The sequence below is a fragment of the Lissotriton helveticus genome, chromosome 8, assembly GCF_964261635.1.
Source record: "Lissotriton helveticus chromosome 8, aLisHel1.1, whole genome shotgun sequence".
Taxonomy (NCBI): Eukaryota; Metazoa; Chordata; class Amphibia; order Caudata; family Salamandridae; genus Lissotriton; species Lissotriton helveticus.
In genome coordinates, this window is record NC_136069.1 from 342,921,651 (window position 1) to 342,936,510 (window position 14,860).

At 45.5% G+C, this 14,860-nt stretch overlaps 1 long non-coding RNA gene across 2 annotated transcripts in view; it reads left to right on the top strand.

Moving 5' to 3' along the window:
* The window catches only part of LOC144771630 (uncharacterized), a 65,727-nt gene that overhangs the window by 6,834 nt on the left and 44,033 nt on the right, over window positions 1-14,860 (top strand). The window contains exon 4 of one of the 2 annotated variants that reach the window (XR_013599401.1): window positions 5,708-5,951. This is a non-coding gene — a long non-coding RNA (uncharacterized LOC144771630). The remainder of the gene's footprint in view (window positions 1-5,707; window positions 5,952-14,860) is intronic. The other variant, XR_013599402.1, reaches the window with a different exon arrangement.

Consider the following 14,860-nt stretch of genomic DNA (forward strand, 5'->3'; position numbering starts at 1 on the left):
GTATCTTCAGAGTCGTGAAAACAATAGATAGATATTTAACTTAGTCAATCGTGCATGCTTCGTTTCATCAGAGGTGCAGAGAAATAGAGAGACGGGCGCTTTCAATAAAAGTATTTATTGAACAGTCTTCTTTCTCATGCAGAAGAAATGAACTGCTACAATCGTAATACTGGCTGTAAAGTATAATGCATACAGCAAGAAGAGTATTATAAAATAATACTGTAAAAGCATGGTATGGTTTCTAAGCCATAAAATACATACATAAATACCAAAGACTAAAAGTACTCAACTGGTGCTTCTAAAATACGCCTATCCCAATGTACCTAACCTAGGTCTAGTACGAGGGAAGAAGTAAGTATAGTGGAGCATAGGTTTAGTTTCTTTGCCAAGAATCTATCCAAGATTTCTCTTAGGGTCTAATCAGCTCCGTACCTTGGTTTAGAATGAAGGAGGTCTGGTATCTCTCTGTCTCGGGGCTCGATTTCCCAACACCCCGCAAGGGGAGCTTGGAAACACTGGAGCTGTATTTCTCGGCAAGAGAAAAGACAGTGTCTCTCTCAGTGCGTCAGCTGGAGGGTCGGCACTTGCTGTAGCGAGCTGCGTCCGGCAAGTAGATAGTCGAACTGCTCCATACCACTGTGTGTTTGCTAGGGCAATTGTGGGCTTATTTATACCTTGAAGGTGCCTGGTTTGATGTAAAGTTGGAAATAATAACGTCACCAAAGAACTCCAAGGAAATGGCAGTTCTTTGAAAACTCCATGAGTTCTTGGACAAATCAATATTCGAGCAAGGGGGAGTCCCTGACTGCCGAAGCCGAGTTTTTCAAGAAATTGTTGTGGCTTTTCGGAACTAGTGGATGTATCCATACCTGTATTTGGACTGCATGGGTTATGTCTAAATATGGTTATGATTTCTATGTCTATATAAGGGCAAGGTGATTTGTACCTATATAAGGGCATGAATCGGGAAAATTACACTAGGGTCCTAAAATGCTATACAACACATTCTGTTCGTAAAGTTCTATCTTCTCCAAGGACAAGAATCCACTGATTATCTCATCCACTTCTGCTTTCAGTCTCACTACGTCTAGTAATTTTGCCTTCACTGCAGCTTTAATCGTTCCCTGACTTGAGACGCTACTCTGTCCTTCTCTTTCACTACTTTAATTCCTTTGTCTGTTTTCCAGTGCTTGATTCTGCAAACTTGCTGCTCTCCAGAAGCTCTCTGGTCTGCTCTTACCTCTGATATCTTTCACATGGGTCCTCTAACTGGAACTTCCCACCTTCTCAAATCAAATTCCCCAATGACACACTCGTATTGTACAAGACCCAACATGGACCCTTGAAGGATCTGCAGTTGCTGGTAATGGGGTATTCGCTTCAGGGGGCACCAAAAATGGACTGTTTCCATTCATTGTCACATTCCCCCTTGGTTGACCCTGTCTCCCAATCATGATGTTGACTGACATTTTCCCCTAAGCTTGGATCATACACAGACGCTACAGGTCCGATGGTGACTGGTATCGTAAGGGCTTCTGGTAACCGTATAGCAGCATTGATGTCACTTGACTCTGCACCTCCAAATGCTGGTATCCCTGTCCCTTCAGCTCCTGTTGAAATCTTTCCTACTCCGAGTGTCTCCCTCCTTTACCAACTGTGGATACAATCTCTCTCCCTCAATGGTGTCTACTCTCTATTACTTCTACTGTGCATCCCATTGTGCATGCTGGAATGCTTTCATTGCCCTTCTCATCTTCCCCTGACATTTTTCTCTGTTCTTTGACTGAGCTGCTCGCATCCAAGCATCCAGTGCATCAAACTGTGTTGGTCTAGATGGTGGTCGTAATGAAGATATCACTCCCCTCAACTGATATCTTACCTCCAATTGAAATGAACCATAACGTGGAAAAGCCAAATCTCCCTCTTTCTCAGTGATCTTATGCCAATTTATAAGCCAAACAATGCTATGGAGTCCTATGTTCATTACCATGTAGTGTGCTGGTGTATCCTCGGGTGATGCTTCCTCACCCACTCGAATCACCACTCCCCTATATCCCATGCAGAGATCACACAATACCTTAAAACATCGCATGATCAAGCCAACATTTCTTTTCAACCGACAAGATTTACTCACTTCAAATTCGGGATGATCACCAACCAATCCCAGCGTGGTGTTACATCAACTGACCTATTGCAGCGCAGCACTCCATGAAGTCAATATTTCCACCTCGCAGCGGTTCATCCTCCTTCACTATCTCACCATACCCATAAGCTCTCGCAATCATCAAAACAAGTAATTGTCTGCCTGTCTAAAAGATCAATAGAAATCAATCACTCAAGCACGTTCACACACAGTGACTCTCGACCTGCGCTGGTCACTTGAATCAATATAGTCCACCTATGTGCACGAGTCTTTCCAAACGATCCTAACAAATCCAGTCACACAAAGTTCCCCGTCCCAGCCTTGAAGTCTCTGTCTATATCCCTCCTGCTGTGGGGTCAGGCTGCCATTTTAAAAACAGGCAGGTCGCAGCTCCCAGCTATTCTGCTTCTCTGCTCCGGTACCGGAGTCACCCACAATTGTGCCGTGGGCAGTCAGCAGTTACCGGAGCAACATCCCCAAACTGGTGGGACCCCCTCCCATTGTGGACAGGTGGGTAGTTTTGCCTGGGCACTTCAGGTCCTGATGCCACTTGTCAGCCGATCCGGTCCGTGTCCTCTGTCCCCACTCACTATCAGTTATCTGTGGCCACCAGTTTTCTCCTGTGGCGACAGTCAGTGCAAGGGCGATGAGCCCCAACTGGAGGGCAGCAGCGGGTCTCTGCAGCATGACCTGTTCTCCGAATCTCCAGCGATGGCACCCGGAAGACATTAGTTCCCCATCAATTCTCTGAAGGGGGTAGCGGAGCCGTCATGGAGCATGTTCTCATAGCCATCTTGGCTGCCAATGGCTCTCTTAAAAAATATGTTTACCAGTTTTGACTCACCTGAGCTTGGACTCCCTGATCCAGGGACCATTGAGCATTGGATGCAAAGAAGTAAGTTGCTAAATTCACTGTTTAGGAGAGAACTTTCAACTTGAAAGAATGATGAGTTGTTTTGGGCTCTGGAACCTTACTCTTGCCAACAAAGTTAGATACATAAAGGACTACCTAGCCACCAACTTGAATTTTGTGTAGACTTGAAGGAGACCAGGCTTGGCTTACAGCATAAGTAAGCATTGTTAGAGATCACTGGTTTACTGTCTTCTTGCACAAGCTGTGGACAAGCCTGGATTTATGAAGACCTCTGGGCAGTGACCTTTGGGGGAGGGAGCACAACTGCTATTTCTGCCAGTTTATTAGTTGTCCTGACTGATGGAACTGTGCACACAGGTGGAGAGTGATGGATCTGGGTGGAAAACATCTCAATGACCTGTAACCACCTTGGACCAAAGGATCCCTGCAGCACAGCTGACCTACATGAATTGCTTTGGTCACAGAGGTTCAAAGACACTTTTCTGCAAACATTACATGAGGGCCTTCAGGTCCTTCCCATTGTCCTTAATTTGTCTATTGCTGATCTTTAAATTCCCTTAAAGACTCACCCTTAACTCCTAACCCCTCCCCACCAACCTTCATACCCAAGTATCACACATACCTTCCTTTGAAGCCCTGGCCTTCCTTCCTAACCTTTTGCCTCAGCAGGTTATAATTATCAGCATCCAAAAGCCCCAAAAACCCTGTGTTGTTTTGGACATGTTAGGCTTCTTATAATTCCCATTGTGATTGGCAAGTACCAGGTCCTACGAATTGTTGAAAGTATTTGTGAGGTATAGAGTGCTGTGTGCCAATGTATCGTTGTCTTGGAGTGACCAACATCTCTGAATCCAGACCTCCTCTGTAGGTATCTGATCTTTCCCCCATAAAGCCAAGATCATTTGCCTTGCCACTAAATATAGATGTTAAATGGCTTTGGCATTTATAGAACATAACACATATAACTAATGGGGTGTTTACCCAAGGAAAATTGACTCTGAGCATCGCTCCTCAGATGGAAACACAGTAACAGAGTGGCAGGTAGCAGAATCGCTCCCCTTCAGCAAGAACATATTCCGCTTTCACTTCTTCAAAGGATTTAAATTTTCAGTTGTTAAACAGATCACGCAATCAACAGCAACCTCTTTCTCCCATGCTGAAAATCCATTCCTAGGCAACCAGAACTAAATGCAGTATGTCCAAATAAAGACAGAATAGTGATGGCATTGCAACTAGTCATCTTTTCTTGGCCACTTAGTTCCAAAGCTTGAATGTGGTTATTATGGCTGGGGAGGCACAGAGGCTGCACCCTAACCCCTGATATCTTAGGACCTAGGGGATCTCTTCCAGTGAGCGCAAAGCAAGATTCTGGTCAATAAAGCACCACCATTTATTTGATTCCCCAAGTCACCATTCAACAAATATCGAAGGTAGAAGCTTTGGTAGTAATGCAGCAGATGTGGTACACCCAACTCACCCAATCTGGTATGAGCTAAGCACCTTGATAGAGCACAGATTTTCCTCTGTCGGATGTAGGAGTGCATTATAATCCTGAGTAGCACCCGCATATATTCTTTTATTGTGCCAATATTGGGTCATTAGTTTATGTAATGTAATAACGTGAAAAGTGAAGTGTAGGTATATTTCAATGTCAACATCAAGAAATAATGTGAAATGACGTGGTTAGATGAAAATGGTAACGTGTAAAGCTCATACGTGTGGTTAGCAAAAACTTTCACAATTAATATGCTTATGTAACGTTCTAGTGAACATACTCGGTAATAATGTTCATTTATACGCGTGCTCTATGGAAAATATGTGTCATTTCTTATGTTGGCTGAATTCTGTAGGCCTAAAGTGTAGTTCTCCTTGAGACTCTCAGTTAAGATTTTCTAGTTCAATTCATGTGTATGCAGGATTTGTCTTTCTCATGTTTTTGTTGCATGTGGAAGAAATTCATCCTTGTTAGTTTGAATAATTCCTTTGCTTTAGAAGTTAGGCCTAGGGAGGGGAAGATACATTGAACGGCGATGCTGATAATGTGGGATGGTGTTCTTTGTCACCGGAGAAGAGCCAGGGAATCAAGATCATTGAGCCAAGGCCTGGGAGCATCGTTGCCACATGGAAACTTAACTAAGAGGAGGTTCGTTACAAGGATGGGGTGATGTTACGTAGATTTGTGTGACATCTTTGCACAGGTTGATCTATTCAGCCTAGGGGAAGAGTCCGGGGGACTTCTGACTTGCCATGAGAAAGAGAGCATCTTAGAACAAGCTCTGTAACTTTATGCTACTTGATCCATTCTAAGTGAATGGACTTCTTTGGAAGCCTTCATCTGCTACCACCTTTAATGAACTTGCTTGGGGAATGCTAATCAGGGATGTAATATTAGTAGTAGTATGGGGACAGATCAAATGCGTTTTACTTGCGAATTATTAACATCTGTGCCGTTATCTTCTGTGTTTGGATTTTGTATGCTGCACCAACTTAATTTCACTAGTAGGTTTGGCTTTGTATTAGTTCCAATGTATTTCTACACTCTCGTTTTGAGGTGTTTGTATGTCCAACTGTTTTTGGCTTTGTAATAAACTAACTGAAGTATAGATCAGACTCTGTGACTCTTGAGAGTCATGGTTCATTGGAAGTGTAATGTGTAATAGGCTAATGATTTTCCTCTCCTCACTTTCAAGCAGACAAAAAGAGTCATCGGCCAAGGGGCCCTGAGCAGATCTAGAACATTGAACGCAGCTCCTTCAGTTGGAAGCAGTATTGGATGGGTGTCTTTTGAAGTGAGGGGAGAATCTAAAAAACTCTAAAAAAAGATTTAGACCCATAGAGCCCCTAAAGAGGCCCCAATGATCGAGAGTGGAGAACAAGTGGCTTTTGCAGAGACCGACGGAGATTGATGCTGTAAAAAGAACAGCAGTGAATAGAGTGAGTATCAATAGGGATGTGTTGGGTGTTAGATTGTGGGAGTGTGTTGATCGTGTGATGTCTTGTGGAGCTGGGATGAAAGTTGAGTCAATGTGGTTTTCAGATTGGACGTGGTTCCAGCTCAAGAGTAGCCTAAGATTCCTGGATTTATTTGTGGTATATATAAATGTAAATGTACAGGAATTTATATAGCGCAAATCACAGAGCGGTTTCTAAGCGCTTGCTTAGGGAACCCGTCCTGGTATTCCCCTGTGAGATAACCCCGGCAGGGTATCCGCAAGGTGAAAGCCAGGCATCCCGCCGCGAGGGGCCGTTGTGGAGATTAAGCAAGCTATTGCCCAGAGTCGCAGAGTGTGAACCCGTGAATCGAGTAGGCACCGGAGCGAGAATTGTCAAGTCCATGGATATTTTAGGACTCAAGACCCCGCCGAGCCGAGAATTGAACCCTGGTCCCGGGCTGACCTCTGCTTCCAGGTCTGCCTCCTCTAACCAGTGAGCCACACTTCTCCACTGACATGTTGTAATTGTCTGTACGTTGGTTTGTTGAGAAGTCGTGAAGTGCTATCGACAACCCGCCTGAGACGGGGAACTTTGTGTGACTGGATTTGTTAGGATCGTTTGGAAAGCCTCGTGCACATAGGTGGACTATATTGATTCAAGTGACCAGCGCAGGTCGAGAGTCACTGTGTGTGAACGTGCTTGAGTGATTGATTTCTATTGATCTTTTAGACAGGCAGACAATTACTTGTTTTGATGATTGCGAGAGCTTATGGGCATGGTGAGATAGTGAAGGAGGATGAACCGCTGCGAGGTGGAAATATTGACGTCATGGAGTGCTGCGCTGCAATAGGTCAGTTGATGTAACACCACGCTGGGATTGGTTGGTGATCATCCCGAATTTGAAGTGAGTAAATCTTGTCGGTTGAAAAGAAAATTTGGCTTGATCATGCGATGTTTTAAGGTATTGTTTGATCTCTGCATGGGATATAGGGGAGTGGTGATTCGAGTGGGTGAGGAAGCATCACCCGAGGATACGCCAGCACACTACATGGTAATGAACATAGGACTCCATAGCATTGTTTGGCGTATAAATTGGCATAAGATCACTGAGAAAGAGGGAGATTTGGCTTTTCCACGTTATGGTTCATTTCAATTGGAGGTAAGACATCAGTTGAGGGGAGTGATATCTTCATTACGACCACCATCTAGACCAACACAGTTTGATGCACTGGATGCTTGATCTCTAACAATGCTTACTTATGCTGTAAGCCAAGCCTGGTCTCCTTCAAGTCTACACAAAATTCAATTTGGTGGCTAGGTAGTCCTTTATGTATCTAACTTTGTTGGCAAGAGTAAGGTTCCAGAGCCCAAAACAACTCATCATTCTTTCAAGTTGAAAGTTCTCTCCTAAACAGTGAATTTAGCAACTTACTTCTTTGCATCCAATGCTCAATGGTCCCTGGATCAGGGAGTCCAAGCTCAGGTGAGTCAAAACTGGTAAACATATTTTTTAAGAGAGCCATTGGCAGCCAAGATGGCTATGAGAACATGCTCCATGACGGCTCCGCTACCCCCTTCAGAGAATTGATGGGGAACTAATGTCTTCCGGGTGCCATCGCTGGAGATTCGGAGAACAGGTCACGCTGCAGAGACCCGCTGCTGCCCTCCAGTTGGGGCTCATCGCCCTTGCACTGACTGTCGCCACAGGAGAAAACTGGTGGCCACAGATAACTGATAGTGAGTGGGGACAGAGGACACGGACCGGATCGGCTGACAAGTGGCATCAGGACCTGAAGTGCCCAGGCAAAACTACCCACCTGTCCACAATGGGAGGGGGTCCCACCAGTTTGGGGATGTTGCTCCGGTAACTGCTGACTGCCCACGGCACAATTGTGGGTGACTCCGGTACCGGAGCAGAGAAGCAGAATAGCTGGGAGCTGCGACCTGCCTGTTTTTAAAATGGCAGCCTGACCCCACAGCAGGAGGGACATAGACAAAGACTTCAAGGCTGGACCTTGGCTAAAGGTCCTGCTGATACAGACAGAGGGCCTGAGCGGGGGGCACACTACTGAGGAAGGATTAAGACTGTGGAGGAGCGGCTCCTGATGCCTCAGCCTAACATGGCAGCCTGCTCTATGACCACGGGCCAGACAGAAACTATGGAGGGGGGTCCTTAGTGCACCCCAAGGGGACTTATTCATACGAGCGAGCAGTGGCAAGCATTGTCCAGAGCTGGGCTAGAAGTGCACCTTTTAAGCCTCAGATCGGTGGCAGACTTGAGGTGCGGTGAGAATTCACGCTGAGGCGGGGGTGCTGGAAGCCACCTACTGGGTCCTGATACGCCACATGTGACCCTTTAATAGCTTTCAACGGGGATCAGACGGTGATCGTAGGGCTGTTGGGGAGTAGGCCCCAATTTGAGTGTGGGCGGCACCATCTTCACGCCATCCACTGTGGGCCCTACCTGAGAATCACCTATTAGAGGATTTCCTAGAGTTGAGGTGCCCATCCTACGGACCTTAAACTCTCTTTATGCTGCTGAAAAAACAAAAAAGTATCCATTTATTTACCCCCATGGGCCGATCGACTGCAGAACAGAGCAACATCATGGCTCTCACAAAAGGAAACCTCCTTTACTCATTGCACGATTTTAAGAAGGAGTTACGAGAGGAACTCAAAGCTGATATGGCCACCTCCCTGGGGACATTAAAACCAGACTTAAATGGTAAAATGGTTCGCTCCATGGGTAGTAGAAAGCTGGGTGTGAAGGCTAAAACACGTGCTCTCAATCAACGCACGGAACAAATGAGATAACTCACGCAATCTCTCCAAACGCAATTACAAGCCTCCATATTCAAGAATGAGGTTTGAAAAACAGAGAGAACATTGCCCATGAGGTCAAGATAGGGAGAGGGCACAGGGTAGGGAAACCATTAACAGGTGACAGGCGGCGCACGAGGATGTATTGGCTGAGCATTCTTTTCAAGGGTCTACCTGTGCACTCTATCAAGATGTAGCTCCAGTGACTCTAGTTGTCGCCAACAATTCAGGCCAGTCACAGAGAAGCTACGACAAAAGAATGTCAGATATCACTGGGCCTATCCATTTGAGCTCGCCTTCGATCTGCACAACAAAGCCTATCATGTCACTAACGTGTCAGAGGACATGACACTATTGAGGATACCCACATCCGAAGGGCAGACCACGGCGCACGGATACCTCCAAAACCCGGAATAGGAGTCTTTGGCTCTCCCAGTGTTCCCAATAGCAGCAAAAGGAAACGTTAAATAGTCTAGGGCTCATAGCCATCACATAGGGACCTAGTCATCGATACATTGCAGACAGCAAAGACTTCACAGAGGAGATGAGAGAGAAGGACTTGGCATATTGACAAATACTTTGGAAGACTATATTTGCTCAGTGTATGAACCTCCCCTGTATCCTTTTATAGCAAACCTATCACCAGTTTGCCGACTGCTTTAGCATGAAGTATTGAAACTGATGTTAATGTCTCTTTTATATTTTTGCTAACTATAATGGAACGTAAGGGCTCTGAATGCTCTGGCTAAGAGCCATAATGTATGGAAAACACTCACTAGACCAGCACTATAATATTGTCACACTGCAAGATACCCACCTAAAAAGATTGGAGGACTATAGATTAAAGCATGAGGCATATCATCGGATATACAAATCCTCAGCCTCCACAAAACAGCGTAGTTCTGCTATTTCACGCCTCACTGAAATTCCAACCAGAGCTTTACAAAACAGATAAGAAGGCCAGAGTGGTGTTGGTGAAAGGGGAATCTGAGGGAAACTAACAGTTTGCTGACTTCATCAGGGCTGTGTGTCTCTCTGTGAACCAATATAAAGCACAGCCGTGATATATAAGGGAGGCCAATAGACCGTTCTGATTCCTTCCTCAGAGCCGTTTACATCAATATCCCAGGGCAATAAAATGAATTCCAATGGTCCAGGTTCGAGACCTGACATGGACGGGTCTGTCTTATGCCGAAAGTAAGTAGAATGATTGGTTCTCTATATAATCGCGCCAGGTCCTTGTGTGTCACCTCTTCGGCGTTTAGTGTAGCATTGTCGGTCCTCCGTATCAGCATCCTTATGGAGCACCGACAATGCTACACTAAATACCAAGCATTCTACTCACATGTATAGGTCGTGGCTCGGCAGAATACATGCAATCAAGATGCCGCGTTTACTGAAATTCCTCCACCTCTTTCAAAGCCTCCCTGTGGACCTTGACTGAGCCTATTTGCTTTCCCTGCCAACAAGGTAAACACAATTTATTTGGCAGAATAGGAGAGCTTGTTTGCCCTTCAAACTGCTTAGAAGGCCATAGGACGAGGGACGTCTCGCACTCCCGTATTGCAATTTTTATTACAAGGCAGCCAAATTAAGAGTAATTATTTAATTGTCCCGATGTGACCAGACAAGCACTGGATTCATATGGATAGGGCAGTATTAGGCAGAGTTATCTGGGATATTTTCTGGAAACCTAGGTTGGGTCGCCATCAAAATGCCTACCAAAGCACCCTTATGAGAACGACCCTCAAGACTTGGGATGAGGTAAATAAATTAACCACCGGGACGATGTTCCCTTCCCCTGATTTGTTACGATCTGGCATTCCCTCCGGCTACACAAACAATTTTTTGAACCGGCAATACTCAAACGTGAAATTCGGTTACATGGAGCACCCTTCTTAACGAAAGAATGCTGTAAACTGATATAGCTATTGGTTGGAATGTACATAGGCTACCCAACTATGGGGCCCATTAGGATGACAGGTGGATCACCCAGCCGGCGGCATTCACCGCTGTTCCAGCGGGGGCAATCCGCCCGCCATCCACATTTCAAAGACCCTGCGTCATATTAGGATGGCTGGGGGGTCCGCGATGGACGGAAAGACCGTCCGCCGCTTCTCTGTTGATCGACTCGTGGACCGGGCAGAAAACATGGTTAATAGACACCGCCATCCATATTATGATCACAGCAGAGATCAGCATTTCCATGGTGGCGTTGCCACCATGAAAAAGCATGCGGTCTTTGCCTTGTGGGACCCGCAGCGGGCCCCCAGGAAGTTGGGAGGGTGGGGAGGTGCACATGGGGTGTACCTATGGTACCCCCCTGCATTGGCATGGACAAAGTGGCAGGCCCCGCGTGGTGCCTGTCACCTTGTGCATGCCAATGCACAACATGCATTCCCAGCATTGTGAACACCGCCTGCCACAATGCTGACAATAGGCGATGCCACTGCCACGGTAGTGGTGGCATCGTAATTGCAGGTGCGGGACCGCCGACCCCTTGCGGACAGTCCCGCATACCTTTTGTCCGCCCGCCATTGTAATGGACCCCTAGGTGTATTGCTGACTCATGTAAGTTGAAAAAAATCAATCAATAGATATTTGAGAAATAGATTTTTTTGAGCCAAGCTAACCTCCCCAGCCAAAGACCACCATTACTGGTGATTTTATCCCAGCGGTGTAAACCTACACTAACCAATAAAATGCGATGGACTAGTTTTTGAGCATAGCAATGGCACGCTATTATTTCCACTATGAACATAGCAGAGCCTGCAGGGAGTCCACCCTCCTGCATTACCTTGCACATTGTGTCCCAAATGTGCTCCACCATTTATTCGATTAGAATAAAACCATTATATACAGTACAGACACTACCTAAACTTGACTTTACTGAAGGACCCCCCTTTTTTGAGGGACTAGATGGATCTTTAGCAGCATGGGCTATTAGGCAGTCTCCCACCAGACCACAAGTAGAAAGGCTTGGGCCAATAAGAAAATCGGGCTACCACAGCTGGCAGTTCTCCCCCAGCTAAAGGTAAGGCTACAGTAGTTTACCTGAGTGAGCTTTGGGTCACACCAGGGGAGAAATGCAGGCCCCTACAGTCCCTACGGTGCAGGGGGGCCCCATCACTCATGTGGCCACAAAGTCAATAAAGGGGCCCTTATTCAGCCTGAGGCAAGTATGTATCATGTTTGCCTGTTCTAAGTCATGCAGTTATTTTTTTCCAGATATTTTCAATCGATTATTAATTTTAGTCGCCTTCTGGGTGTTTTTCCATCTAGCCTTTTTCTTTTGCATTTTCATCACTGTTTGTAGTTACTCACTATCAGCAATTCTGAAGCTCAGCCACCATTTTGTTCCTTACAATGGATATATTTTCACTTCCGATCTTTTCTCATTGTTAGGTCTGGCGTACGTGGGATTTGGTACACCCTTCTTCAACCTTCTTTAACCACTTGCTGCATATTGTCAATCATATTTGGCTCAGCTCTCAGGATTCTATTTATTGATGGGGCAATGGTTCCACCCTCTCCAGCCATTGGTCTGGCTGCCATTGTCATTCCCTTTTTACGTCAACCCCTAGGACTGCCATTGGTACTTGAATTATCTGGCATTTTGAGTGACAGCATTTTTCCTAGCTGCATGGGCTTTAGAACTGTGTGAGTTCGCTTATGGAGCCATCAAAAGAGTTCCTGCAGTCAGTTTGCAAATGCCCTTTCTCCCACAAGTGCATTAGAGCTGGACTTTAGCTCCCCTGTATTTGCTTCAGCACCTGTGTTAAATTACCAGCATCCTTGCAGCTTGTTCGGTGTGCCATGAATCAGCCACTTTCTCCTCTGCTCCCACCAACTAAGATTGCCATATTTCCAAGAGAAAAATACCGACCATTTGCTGTTGTTTAATGATTCTGAAAAGGCTGGTACATGATACTAAATACATCATTTGGATTCATTTTCATCACGGCATTTCTGCCTTTGTTTAGTTATTAGTCATGGACCATTAACGCAGCTCTTCAACACATTTAAAAGTGCTTTCTGTTTTATTTGGTGTACGAAGTCTGTACAGATAAAGGCTAAAAATATTGGCTTTTGGTGACTGCATATTTTTGTACTGGCAGGAACATCAAAATGCCACTGGTGCAGGTAGAAACTGGGACAGGTGGCAACCGTCCCAACAGTTTGTCTCCTGGGTGTGCACTGCAGCCTCTGAAAACTGTGCCCCGCAATAACAAGCATTTGTCCCAGATCAGGATGCGGGTTGAGCAGTATAAATTAATGTGCTTAACTTCATCTGTTCAAGTAAAGACTCTTCCAAGATGTCCGCCAAACTCATTCCTCTTGTCTGTAAACTCCCAGCACAGCTCCTCCTGGAGATTTGTGAGCTTGCCTCTGAGTTGCAGGAGATGATTTTCTTTTTCTGGTTGCAGTTTTACACAGTGTGAACTTGACCCGAAGGTGTTGGAGCATGTTACATTAGCACTAGTTGTATTACACAACGTCGGTTCACTGACACAACAACGATGTTTTGAAATATCGATGTAAAAAAATCGATGAAAAAATATAGACTACAAAAATATCGACTCTCTATACTTAAACAGGTAAGTAAAAAAATATTGACTAAAAACTATTGATGTAAAAAATATAGATGTACAATATATATATATATATATATATATATATATATATATATATATATATATTGTCGCTCCAAGGTTGTCCACCTTTGAGTAGCACACGAGCAGCAGCTTGATTTATGTGTAGGTGAGGACGGGGATCCGCTTGTAGATGACACTCCGTAATGGATCTGCCCGACGCGTTTCGAAGCTCCATATGCTTCTCTTCAGGGGCTTTAACGGAAGCGGTGTGCGCAACCGCTAACCCACTTCTCTATTTTCCATATGACACACCCACCACTGGGAGGCTCAAATGAGACTGTGTATTATGGGAAGTGTGGTGCGGAAAGCACATAATCAAGTCCTATATGGACCCCACAAGTGGGCCCGTCCTCGATCCCGTGTACGGCTGCTGTTTCACTTCCGTAACCCCCAAGGATGACGGGGTGGTGCATGCTCAGCGGCTTGACGGCCGCGTATAAATTGTCGCTCCAAGATTGTCCACCTTTGAGTAGCACACGAGCAGCAGCTTGATTTATGTGTAGATGAGGACGGGGATCCGCTTGTAGATGCCGCTCCGTAATGGATCTGCCCGACGCATTTCGAAGCTCCATATGCTTCTCTTCAGGGGTTTTAGCAGTGTGCGCAACCGCTAACCCACTTCTCCATTTTCCATATGACACACCCACCAATGGGAGGCTCAAATGAGACTGTGTATTATGGGAAGTGTGGTGCGGAAAGCACATAATCAAGTCCTGTATGGACCCCGCAAGTGGGCCCGTCCTCGATCCCGTGTACGCTTGTAGATGCCGCTCCGTAATGGATCTGCCCAACGCGTTTCGAAGCTCCATATGCTGCTCTTCAGGGGCTTTAACGGAAGCGGTGTGCGCTACTCAAAGGTGGATAACCTTGGAGCGACAATATATATATATATATACATATATATGAAAAGAAGCTATGAGGCCCAATTACCGGTGACATGGCTAAGACACAGCAGCACACCATGCTTCCTTTTTCCCTTAAGCGTTTCAGTGTTCATTTGCCTTGCTCACAGGTGGAAGTAATTGGCAAAGTGCTTCCGTGCATGCTTTAAAAACCTATTTGGTCACATGACTGGTGAGTAAAATACATTTCCCAAAGTGCATTGTGAAGTCATTTTTAAACATTATAAACAGGAAATCCTCGTTTTTCACATAGTGCTTACTTTTTCCACTGCCTCAATAACTAGTGTTGGTATAAAATCCTGATGGAAACCAGTCATGTGAATTTGCGTGTTTGCGTAGTGCTTGAATACTACGATTGTCTTTCAAATTGCCAGTCCTCCGGATTGATCAGTGCAGGATATAATCCTCCCTGAATCCCTTCCTCGCAGACACATATTCGCTATGTTAGCATCTACTTGCAGGTATGCGAATGCATGTGGGTCATGCTCCAGATTAAATACATATAACTTCCTCCGAGCACAGGAGCCCCCAA